The 10,260-nt window shown below is 44.1% G+C and overlaps 1 pseudogene; it reads left to right on the top strand.

The window, feature by feature from the left end:
• On the top strand, window positions 7,592-9,997 carry Gm7553 (predicted gene 7553; annotated as a pseudogene).

Genomic DNA, 10,260 nt, shown 5'->3' with positions numbered 1-10,260 from the left:
TTTACATTTCAAATGCCCCCCTTCCCAGTTACCTCTCCACATACTCCCTATCCCATCCCTCTTCCCCTGCCTCTCTGAGGGTGCTCCCCCACCCACTCCCATCTCACTGCCTTAGCATCTGCCTGGGGCATAGAGCCTCCACAGGACCAAGGGCCTCCCCTCCCATTGATGCTAGATGAGACAATCCTCTGCTACATAGGCAGCTGGAGCCATAGGTTCCTCATGTGTACTCTTGATGGTGGTTTAGTCCCTAAGAGCTCTGGGGAGTCTGGTTAGTTGATATTTGTTCCTCCTATGGGGTTGCAATCTTCTTCAGCTCCTTCAGTCCTTCCCCTCACTCTTCCATTGGGGTCCCCATGCTGGCAGAGCCTCTCAGGGGACAGCTATAGCAGGCTACTGTCTGCAAAGTGCTTCTTGGCATCAGCAATAGTGTCTGGGCTTGGTGTCTGCAGATGGGATGGATCCCTAGGTGGAGTGGTCTCTGAATGGCCTCTCTTTCAGTCTCTGCTCCACTCTTTTTCCCTACATTTCCTTTAGACAGAATCAATCCCAAATTTATGAACTTCTCTGAGTGTTCTCCAAGAATTTCCACCATAGAAACACAGTGGAGTGTTTATTGAACAGCCTGCCACAGGAGAAAAAAAATACTGATTTAGGATTTGTAATTTAAATATATTTTATTCCAAATTGCAAAATTCATTCAATGAGATTGAAAATAAAATGTATCCCATAGGCCAAAAACAATATCTTCTTAATTGCCATTTTGGTTTTTGTGATTTCAGTACCTATAGTCAGCCACAGTCCAAAATATCAAGGGGAAAGTTCGAGAAATAAACAATACATAATTTAAACTGTATACTGTTCTGACAAGAACAGATAAAAGCTCACTGCACACCCTGACCTGTGTGGGATGTGTCATGGTATTCCATCATGGTCTTCCCAGTCTTCAGGTCAACTGCGGTCCTATTTCAGTGCTGATGTTCAAGGAAACTTATTTTTCTTAAAGCTGGATGGGATGCTGGAAATGAATTGATACAAAAAAGACACTGACTATGTATGAATGAATGGATGGGTAAAACATAGCCTATGCAGACTCCATTACTGTCCATTTTTTTTCAGCATCCACTGGAGGTCATGGTTTTATTGCTGTGAAGAGACACCACAACTACAGCAACTCTTATAAAGGAAAACATTTGATTGGAGTGGGCTTAAAGTTTCAAAGGTTTAGTCCATTATTATGGTGAGATGCATGGCAGCAAACAGGCAGAGAGAGTGCTGGAGAAGGAGCTGAGAGTTCTACATCTTGATCTGTAGGCAGTAGGGGGAGACTGTGTGCTACACTGGTCATAGCTTGAGCATATGAGACATCAAAGCCTACTCACACAGTGACACATTTCCTCCAACAAAGCCACACCTCCGAATAGTGCCACTCAAACACATGAGTCTATGAGGGCCATTCCTAGTCACACCACCACAAAACTAATAACAAACCCACCTAGATGCAAAGAATGTGCTCTAGTTAATGAACATCTACTGGAGATACTAGGCAGTAAAATGAGACAAGAAAAAAAAAATCAGAAGTCAAAATTTGGAAAAGAAGCAAAATTGCCCAAAAAGCTACAAGAGTACACCCAAACTAAGACACTAACAGCTGTGCTTACAACTTGATTGGTTAAAAAGTCCACTTATACTGAAACAAAACAGTAAATATGTATGATTTCATTTCCTCTATTAAACATATGAAGCACAGAAATAGGCCTTTTCAGGTTTCACACGTCAAGGTTAAGGAAATTACACCTAAATCTAAATAAAGTTGTCCCTGTTCTTGATTTGGAAGAAAAAATATGATACAAGACATTCTTAAATCAATTTATAAACTTAATGCTACCCTTAAGGAAAAATACTACACATTCTACCAGAGAACTAGTAAAAACAATTATTTGAAAGATGAAAAAGAACTAGGTCTCAGCCCTAAGTGAGATATCACCATCAAATCCCTCCCCTTAGGATTTAAGGAACCCCTTGGAAGAGGAGGCAAAAAAGAGTATAAGAGCCAAAGAGATGGAGCACACCAAGAAAACAAGGTCTCTAAATCAACCTGAGCAATGCTCATATGAACTCACAGAGACTGAAGCAGCCAGCACAGGGTCTACACATGTCTGCCCCAGGAACTCTGTGCTTACATTACAGTTTCTAATTTTGTGTTATTATGAGATTCCTGGGCATGCAAACAGTGGGTCTCTGATTTTTATGCCTTCTCTTGGGCTCTTTTCCTTCTGTTAGCTTGTCTTGTCCAACTTGGTGTGATAGTTTTAGTTTCATCTTATATTTTATTTTTATTTTTTAAATGAATGAATAACTAACCACCAGGATAAAAGTTAACAACTGAACTGTCCATTAAACCTACTGGGAGGGGAAAATCAGTTTTCTCCAATAGGATGTATCAACCAATCTGGGACATGTTCAGAATTAATTAGTCCAACACAGAATGGATCCCATAAGTTTTTGTGTGTCTACTTTTATTTGATCACAGCTGGTATTGTGTTTTGCCTCTTTTTTTTCATCGAGGGTGTGATTTTATTGTATTTTCTTTATTTGAAGGGAATTGGTTATATTGGATTTTTCTTTTTTTGAGAGAGAACTTTTGAAAAAACTGGGTGATAGCGAGAGGATCTGGAACGACTAGGAGGAGGAAAATGATATAATCAAAATATGTTTAATTTAAAAATTGTTTTAATAACAAAAATAAAAAGAACTGGGTCAGCAGGAAGGGCACCACCAAGCCTGATGACCCGAGTTCTGTTCCTTGAGTCTATATGGTCGGAAGAGAAACCATCCCTGAAGTTATCCTCTGCCCACCACAATAAATAGCATCACAAGTGCACACCCCGCACATGCAAACACACAAAGTAAGTGTTTAACAATTACCTAAAAAGAGAACCAAAAGAAAAGTCCTTTTAAAATGGAAAAGGGAATTTCCAGGCAAGATGATAAGCTGGAAACTGCCACTTTTATGCCTCAATAAAAGAGAAAAAGGATCAGAAAAAAATAGACTACTTAAAAGAAAGTAAGAGAAGAAAATCCTTAGAAATCCACAAAGGTAGTGATAAAACTGAAGCCTGTGAAGGAAAAACTGGGTGTTACATGGAAGTGGACTGGAGAAACCAAGAATACATCCACAGGCAGCCCCAACAAAGAGAGGCTGGCCACACCCTCATGGCAAGCCCACAGTTCCCAAAAAACTCAATCCAGCTTGATTTGACAATGGCAGCAATCCCCCCATTGGGAGTTTGATAGGAAAATCTCATTTGAAGCCAAAGGATAGGAACAAGACCAACCAACGCCCAGGCTTGGTGCACTGCTTGCCCTGAGCTGAGGTCAGCCCCTTGAAGACATGGATGCCACAGGAATTGAGAGCTGGAGACAGACCAACAGGGATGGCATGTCAGACCCCAGGCAGTGTCAGTCTAGCTGTTGAAATGCTCTCCCCTCTTTTAGATGGGGTTCCTTAGGAGCAGCAAAATGAAGAGTGGGCTTTTCAAACTATGTGGGGGAGACAATGACTGAGGCTGTAAAAACATCTTCCACTTATTTATATTTTCTATTTTCTTTTATATTTGTATTTTTAACTGTACACCTGTAGCTGATTTTAGCTACTTTTTGGTGTGGGTTCTTTGTTGCACGCGCCCAACTGGCCAGGAAGAACGACGCTACAACAGGATCCTTCTGCACACGTTTATTCAGTCCTGTTTCTTCTTGTTTATATCTCCCATGTTTATATCTCCCTCGAACCCTGGGCCTCTCACTCTTTTATACTCTCAGTTCCCATCCACACACAGCAGGCCACGCCACCTCACCAGGCACGCAGCTTCAGCTAATCAGGGCAGCAGGGGCATATCTCCATTAAAATGGATTCACCAGTATCCTGGTACACCTGCGCAGCTCTCAAGATGTTTGTGGCTTATATGAGGAAGTCAGGTGCAAGTCATACGACTTAGCTGCAGTCCCTGGTGCCTTTGGGACTGCCGCCACACCTGCTCCTCACAGTTCTTCTCTTTTCTTACCCTTTAACTCCCCCCCCCACCCCCCAGTTTCATGCAACACTAGATAGGGATAAAGAAGGATGAAGGAGGGAGAGAGAGAGAGAGAGAGAGAGAGAGAGAGAGAGAGAGAGAGAGAGAGAGAGAGAGAGAGAGAGATTCCTCAATCTAATTTCTTTTGTTTATTCTTTGACCATGACTGCTACCAAACCTCAACCATCCCCTCTAAATGACCAACAACTACCCACACTACCTTTTAGGGAACTAGCATTTATATACCAAACATCACACAATCACAGAAACTATCTGCAGCTGGCAAAGCCATACCTTGGCTACAGCATAAGGCAAATCATGGCCAGCTGTAGTCAGTCCAATGCAGCCCCATATCCCCACACCTGGGATTAAGATGAGAGTTGAATCTTACAATATTTCTGTGGGTTTTTTTTAAAGAGACTGAAATTCTAAAATTGTCACCGCATACACCTATACTCTAGTTGCTTGCTTTGTGTTGGCTTGTATCTTTCCAGAACACATTTTATGGCGGTCCTGTTCGGCTCTATGGCATTTTTCTCTTGTCCCTCGTACCTGTAACCCGTGTGCCTACTTCTTTCCCGGTCTTGCTTTACTCTCTTTCCCTCCCTTTTCCCAGCCCCTTTTTGTTTTACTATTAATCATGAATATCTGTAGCTATCAAACGTCAAACTACATTACCCCAAGTGCTGCTCTCTGAAGCTTCCTGGGGACACACCTAAAATCAGTGCCGTCTGTTACATGTTAACAGCAAGGCTGCTGTCAAACCGTGCCATCTGTTCAAACCAGCTTCCTTGCTCAGTAGTAGTGGGGAACAAACAAAAGAGTGTGGAAGGAGGAAAAAGATAAATTGGAGAGCACGCCCAGCAGATACATAAAACACAAGAGTGGGTGACAGGTGAACAGAAAGGACTATCCATTATGCCCAGTCTCTCCTCCCCTTTCCATGTGTATCCTCAGATCTACACACCGTTTCTGCCCTGGTAAATGTAACATACAGAGGAAACAACTTTCTTGTGTGTATGTGTGTGAACCCACCAGGCATGTGGATGGGTTCATGTGTATTGAAACACATGTGCATGTGTGTGCAAGTAGGGGCAAAGTTTTACATTGGGCGTTTTCCTCAAACATCCCCAACCTTACACATTGAGACAGGAACTCTCAGTGAACCCGGAGCTCACCTATTTGTCTAGACTGATTGGTCAGCAGTGCCCAGGGATCCTCCAGTCTCCCAGCTGTGGGGTATCAGGTGTGTACCACCACTCTCGTATTTTTACATGGGTATCAGGGCTCCAGACTAAGCCTTCATCCTTGCCCAGCAAGTGCTGTGACCATTGAGCTAACACTTTAGCCCTCAGAACAACATTCATCCAAGCATTTGATGGTCACGTGTTCGGCACAAAGCTGGAACAGTGTGTGGCTGTGGCATTCTGAGCACCCCATCCACTGTCAGCTTCACCTCCAGCCTGCAGCATGCCTGGCATAGCTCAGCTGCATATCTGGATCAGCCCCTTGCTCTGAACAGTAGCAAGAAGCTTCTGGAATCTACAAACATGACTTTGGAGTGAAACTAGACTCCTGCTGTATTAGAAATGCCTTTAAATGTAGTCCGTCCAAGATTTCATTTCAGTGATGTTGGCAAAGAAATACACACACTGGAGATCTTTTGTGTTTTAAAGCTTTGCCTTATTGTCTTGGTTTCTCTTTTATTTCTAATAACTTGATATAAACATCTCATGAAAGATTCAAGTAGTCATGACAATGCCCACGTATCAGAAGCTAACCTAAACGTCATCTCAGAGAACTTATTTAGGGATTTCCCCCCTTTAAAAAAAAAACAGGTTTTATTTTCTTTTTTAATATTTGCTGCCTATAAATTTAACTGCTTTTTGAAAATTCAGTTAGTTCTTAGGAAAAGCAAATGAATAACTAAAGTAAAATGCTATCAGCATGTTTTAATACTAAGTGGAAACACCCGAAAACAGTGGAAACTATGAAAGGTGGGGTGGGGCTTTCCTCACTGTCATGAGCTGCTCTAACCATGGTTCCTAACATGAGTCAGAACTGGCTTTGCGGATCTGAGAGTTTGAAAATCCACTTACACATAGCTTGCCTTCTGCCACCCAGTGTGTGTGTGTGTGTGTGTGTGTGTGTGTCTAAGCATTGAACCTATGGCTCTTTACATGTGCAAGGCAAGCTCTCTTTCACTCATTAATATTCCAAGCCCACTTTTTATTTTGACACAAAGTATCACAGAGTTGCCCAGAGTCACTCACTCTGTAGTATAGGCAGTGCAGTCCTCTTGCCTTAGCTTCCCAGGAGCTGAGATAAGGGCTCTCATTTTTATGTCATTTTTATCATTAAGCAAGTACTTGTCCAGTGTTCAAAACAGAAAGAAAGTTTTATCCTACAAGATTAGACAACTTCAGATATGAAGACGTGGAAGCGCACATACGTGTAACCCCAGCACTTGAGAAAGTGGAGGCAGAAGGATAGAGAGTGTACAATCATACTCTGCTTCATAAAAAAGTTTGAGGATATCTGGACTGCATAGAGCTGGCTAGTTAGACTAGTGAACTTGGTAAGCATTGGGTCAGATTGAGGGAACTTGACTCAATAATACATAAAAATAAGGAAGAGAGTGCTTGAGGAAGACACCCAACGTTAACCTCTGATTTTCAGATACATGGGCACATGTGCACGTGCATGCACATGTCCTACCTACATGCAGACACACACACACACTACACGCATATACATGCAAAGGAACAAAAGTGAAGACAAAGAGATGGCAAGAAAAATCATCAATTCTGAGAAAAAAGTAACAGATCATGCATGGTCCGATTTGTTTAGAGCTGCTTTTGTTTATATTTAAGTCGTGACTTGTGTGGAATATTTAGTGTTGGTCTTAGAAGCTGGAGTTGAAGAGGCATGTAAACTTGTCCAAGGGCCTTTTGAAGAGGCATACAGAATGGTGGGGTTAAGGACCAGTCAGAGAAGCATTGATTATAAGCTATGGAGATATAGCAGGTGACTATGGATGGGGACAGGTTCCCAGAGGGCTTCACAACACCCCTGTGCTTACACTGCAGTATCCTGACATTTATCTCAGGGCAAGACCACTGCTGTCTTCCCCACCACCTCCCCACACCACCTACCCTGACCATCAGCTTGCTTCATACCTTCCAGAATTAAGTAAACTACCCAACAAGAAGAAATCCTCCTGGTCAGTGATTTCTCAATATTCTGCAGCCAAGGTGGGTGGCACCTTCAGCAATAAGGTCACACCATTTAGTTATGATGGGCAACCAAGGGCAATGACAATAGCCTCTGTTATTTTGGATTCCTCGGGGCCTCCCTTATAGGGAGGTAAGCCATGCCTGGAACTGAGAATTGCTTTGAATAAGCAATGTCTTCTGGAAGCATTGTCTTGTTAGCGATTGATGTAAAAGTGTCCAGCCCATTGCAGATGGGGCCATCCTTGGGATGGTGATCCTGGGCGCCATAAGAAAGCAGGCTGAGCAACAACGGATCAATATATTACATAGACATGCAGAAGTTCCCGTTGCTGATGAAGGATAACGACCTTCTTGTCACTGAGCTCTATCACGAACGACCCTTCCAATGAAGCCATCACTGCACTGAGTGTTTACCTCACCCCCAAAACAAGTGTCAGCGGAAACTGGATTGAGATCGCCTATGGTACGAGCTCGGGAGTGATTGTGCAGCATCTGGAGACTGTCGGCTCAGGGCCTCAGCTCTTCCAGACATTCACCGTTCACCGGAGCCCCGTGACCAAGATCATGCTGTCAGAGAAGCACCTGGTGTCAGTGTGTGCTGACAACAACCACGTCCGCACCTGGACAGTGACACGATTCACGGGATGATATCTACGCAGCCAGGCTCCACTCATTTAGCATCCTTCAAGATCCTGTCCTTGGAGGAGACAGAGAGCCATGGCAGCTATTCCTCTGGAAATGACATTGGGCCTTTTGGGGAACGAGATGATCAACAAGTATTTATCCAGAAAGTTGTCCCCATCACCGACAAGCTGTTTGTCAGGCTGTCATCGACAGGAAAAAGAATATGCGAGATCTAGGCTGTAGACTGCACTACAATCTCCTCCTTCACCTTGAGAGAGTGTGAGGGCTCCAGCAGGATGGGCTCCCGGCCAAGGCGCTACCTGTTCACTGGCCACACCAACGGCATCATCCAGATGTGGGACCTGACCACAGTCATGGATATGGTCAACAAGCCTGAGGACAAGGATGCAGGCGGGCCCACTGAGGAGGAGCTGCTCAAGCTGTTGGACCAGTGTGATCTGAGCACATCCCGCTGCGCCACTCCCAACATCAGCCCCGCCACCTCCGTGCTGCAACACAGCCGCCTTCAAGAGTCCAGCTCCAGCCTTCAGCTCCAGCACCACGAAACCATCCACGAAGCGGCAACCTATGGTGCCATGAGCCCTTACCGAGAGAGCCCTTTGTTAGCCAGAGCACGGAGGACTGAGCGTTTCCACAGCTACAGGGACTTCCAGACTCTTAATCTCAACACCTGTCCCTGAAAATTGTCACATGGGCCCAGCCCAGACTGAGGTGAAAGGGGCAGCAGGGGAGTGCGCTATGTCTGAGAGGAGGTCCCCTGGCACAGAGATAAGATATGGGCGAGAGTCAGATGGGGGACTGGAGGTGCATAGAACAGCAGAGGGTTTGTCAGAGCCCAAGAAAAGGTCAGCAGAGGATGAAAATGAGCATAAAGTGGAGTTCCGAAAGAAAGGATTTGAAGCAGGAGGATTCCTTGGAAGAAAGTAAGTTCCCCATCTGGCATCCTCACCAAGTACCTCTGATGGAGGGACCGACTCCCCTGGTACAACATCCCCGTCTCCAACCAAGACCACTCCATCACCTCGGCACAAAAAGAGCGATTCCTCTGGCCAAGAGTACAGCTTGTGAACTCATCCAAGTGCATGAGAGTTTTTCTAAATCTACATGAAAAACAAATTTTCCTGGGTTTCAGTACATTGGCTTTTACATCAAAAACTCTAACAGGGCACAGTTTGACCTGTTTAGTGTATTCTGGGCTGAGTCTCTTAAGCAGGAGCAGAGCACGCTCTCCCAGGATTCAGGGACACGGTCCTCACAGCTCAGAAGTAGCTCTAGTCCTGAGAGCAGGCACTTGGAACAGCAGTCTGTAAGCAGGAGTCATTGCCTTGTTGCCCTCCCTGCTGGTGTTAATGTGTTCCCTTAGAGCATGTGGGCCAGTGGGCCACATTCATAAAGCAGTTGCCCAAGGCCTGTCTTGCAGTGGTACCTTAAAGTTAACCTCATAATCTTGGAACTTGGGCTCCAACCCTTATGATTGTGGAGTGTTTGCTAGATACATAATGAGGTGCTATGTTGTGGGGAATCTCATGTAACTCAGAACACTATCATGGTCCCAGGCTCCACTGTGCACTACGTCTTTAGGGTTGTTTATTTCACTGTGGATCATTTTCTGATTCCTCTTGTTGGGAGTCAATATAGCATGCGTCACCAGTGTTTGGTACCCAAGTCCTTCCAGTGGGAGCAACGTCTGTTTGAGTAGGTAAACTAAGACTGACAGGGGAATCGGGGTGCTCACAAGCGAGTCCCTCCATTGCTGCTCCAGCTGCTTTACGAGCCGCTGTGTTCCTGCTGTGTCTTCACAGGACTGGAGTGCTGGATTCGGAGTTAACGCATCAATATGTAAAATTGTTGTTTTGGCTTTATTTTGAACTCTGGGAGCAAAAGAAAAATTTTTGTACATTTTCTTCATTTAATCAGAATGGTTTACATATTTCTGCAAATGGAAAAAATGTAAATATAAACCCATGACAATTTACTAAGTGAATGATGTATATTTCCCATTATCAGAAGTATAATGAAATTGGAATAAATTCTTTAAAGTTTAAACAAAAAAAAAGAAAGAAAGAAAGAAAGAAAGAAAGAAAGAAAGAAAGAAAGGAAGGAAGAAAGCAAGCAGGCTGAGCAAGCCATGAGGAACAAGGCAGTGAGCAGCACTTGCCCATGACCTGTTTAATCTTTTCTTGCCTTCAGATTCCTGTCCAGTTTGAGTTCCTGTCCTGACTTCCTCTAATGATGACCGGTGACATGAAAGTGTAAGCCGTGGTGTTTCACCACAGCAATGATAAACCTGATGAAGACAAATTGGT

The sequence above is a fragment of the Mus musculus genome, chromosome 1, assembly GCF_000001635.26.
Source record: "Mus musculus strain C57BL/6J chromosome 1, GRCm38.p6 C57BL/6J".
Taxonomy (NCBI): domain Eukaryota; kingdom Metazoa; phylum Chordata; class Mammalia; order Rodentia; family Muridae; genus Mus; species Mus musculus.
The sequence above is the reverse complement of the archived record's forward strand: the minus strand, read 5'-3'. Positions and strand labels throughout refer to the sequence as shown.